General features: G+C 44.0%; 1 protein-coding gene across 4 annotated transcripts in view; it reads right to left on the bottom strand.

The window, feature by feature from the left end:
- Positions 1 to 2500, bottom strand: part of abr (ABR activator of RhoGEF and GTPase) — a 153761-nt gene that overhangs the window by 100806 nt on the left and 50455 nt on the right. The gene's annotated exons all lie outside the window — the stretch shown is intronic.

Raw genomic sequence — 2500 nt, 5'->3', positions numbered from 1 at the left:
CTTAAGGGCGACTGACTAAGCTCAGAAGAATGTGGGAAAGAAAGAGAGAGAGAGAGAGAGAGAGAGAGAGAAAGAGAAAGAGGGAGAGGGTGCTGTGAACAAAAGAGTTGAAGTCAGGACAGAGAGGTGGTGGAGAGGAGTCACCAAAATAGGCAGGAGAGGTTTCATATCTCAAAAGGTGACAGGATGCATTGCTCGCTAAGGGCTTCACTGGGAATCTGATAAAGACACAGAATGACTAAAGTGATGAATGAGGTGAGCTACCCCAATAAAATACATATGTTCTGCGCATCATAAGGCTGGCACATATGACAAGCATGTACAGTATGTGTATGTTTGTGTGTGTGTGTGTGCTTGTAATGCATATGTATGTTTAGAAGTCACAGTCCTCCCAGTCTGCCTGCCTGCCAGACTGCTGTGCCCGTCTGCTTGGTGAAGGTGTGTGTGTGTGTGTGTGTGTGTGTGTGTGTGTGCGCGCACACGTGTGTGTATGATTGTGCTTTGTGGAGGCGTTTGCTTTGGCTCAAATGAGAGCTGAGGCAGAGAGGCCTGAGCCAGGAGGCGTGTGTGTGTGTGTGAGCGCACGCGCACGTGTATGTTTAGGTGTGTGTGTGTGTGTGTGTGTGTATGTGTGAGTGTGTGAGTGTGAGTGTGAGTGTGTGCTTTGTGGAAGTGTTTGCTTTGGCTTGTGTGAGTGCTGAGGTAGAGGCCTCAGACAGGACACACCCAACAGTTCAAACAGAAAAGCCAAACAGCACAGCCAAAGGACAATGCTGAGGGCACTCAACAGGTAACACACTGTACAGCGGGTAAAAACAATTATCCACCAGAGAGAGAGAGAGAGAGAGAGAGATAGAGATATGGAGAGAAAGAGAAGAAGGAAGAGTAGAAAGTGACCATGTCAGGGAGAAAGTGCCCGCCCCGATACTCAACCATCAATCGAAAACAACTTCTTAAACAACTTCTCTAAATATCAATATTCCTTCCTTGTATGTCTTACATCATACACTGTTTATGTTTGTTTAACTATAGCGACAAATTTAATCAATTCTCGCTAACCAAATAAAACAGATATAAATTTCAAAACAAACCCTCACGTCATACCCTCTTGTAAGGTTATGCGGTTTTAATAAAACATTTACAACATTCAGCGGATGACTCAAAGCTCATTTATAAGGAAAGAGAAGTGAAGAAACATTCCACCCAAAGTGATTTATAAATCATTCATGGGGCTGACGTCTAATCGCCTTGTGTTATAAAGCCGTGTGTTTTTAAAAATACACTTGTAAGAGGAGCCACAACGCCTTGTCTGGCCTTTTGAGTTCAGTTAATACAGACTGTGGACGCTTGAGAGCAAATACCACACAAGCCACCTCCGTGGACATCCTTTCAAAGGAACTCTGTGCAAGGCACGAATAATACTGTAATATCTCCACACAAAGGAAGTACCACCCAGATGACTAATCTAACAAGCCACTGGGCTGCCAGAAATAGGCTCTTACTTCCTCGTAATGCACTCACTGTCAACAACAACAGGGTTACAAATCTGGCCTTCGGACACAACTGACCGTTTCCATATTCGGTCTCGGGAGATAAAAATCGGGAGGTGACCGGCTGCCAACGCAGTCGCCTTATTGTCTGCTAAGTTTACGCACCAAGCCTGGACACAAAGATAGCATAGGTATGCGCATATACACAAACTCAATACATCAATATATGGCGTTTCAATCATTCAGCTGTTATCTTTGATACTGATATCATGCAAAATATACCGGACGTACAATGGCCTTGCCACAGATGGAGCTTTGTTTTGGCCAGATCCACTGTTTGCAGTAGCACTGTGCTACATGTTTACTGGTGCAGATTGTCTGTCTGTCTGTAGGTCTGTGTGCAACGTCAGCCATGTCTGAGTGTAAAGTCATGAGGTCATGTGTACAGCACACTTGTACTTATGTCTCCCTTATGTCTGACTCAGCAGACTGGTGGTCACAGTGATGATGAACCTCCATGGGCTCACACACACACACACACAGGCTCAGGCTAAGGCACAGGGACCCCCATATGACACCAGAGAGCAGCCCCCCTCTATAGCCCTTCAGTTAGAGCTGCAAGCACTTAGTACAGGTGATAGCACACTACAATGTAGTCAGAATGTAGTCAGTGCAATGTACCCTGCAATAAGGTGCATTATCATGAAGATCTGACCCAGCAGAGTGAATAACAAAGGGATCATAAATGAAGTGGTTTGGCCCAGGTGCACATAAGCCTATATTACACATACACATACATAATTAATAATTATACATAAATAAATAAACTAAACTAAACTAAAACTAAACTAAACTAAATCTAAACTAAACTAATTACTCCTCTGCTACCTCTTATTCAAACTTACAGTCTTTTGCAAAGGTCAGAGAAAGACGCATCATGGTGTTAAGGCAATGGTGCCTGCTGACCCCAAACATACACATCAATACATGTGCATGGGGTTCTACTGACT

This window comes from Sardina pilchardus, chromosome 5 (assembly GCF_963854185.1).
Source record: "Sardina pilchardus chromosome 5, fSarPil1.1, whole genome shotgun sequence".
Lineage (NCBI taxonomy): Eukaryota > Metazoa > Chordata > Actinopteri > Clupeiformes > Clupeidae > Sardina > Sardina pilchardus.
This window is presented reverse-complemented; position numbering and strand designations above follow the sequence as displayed.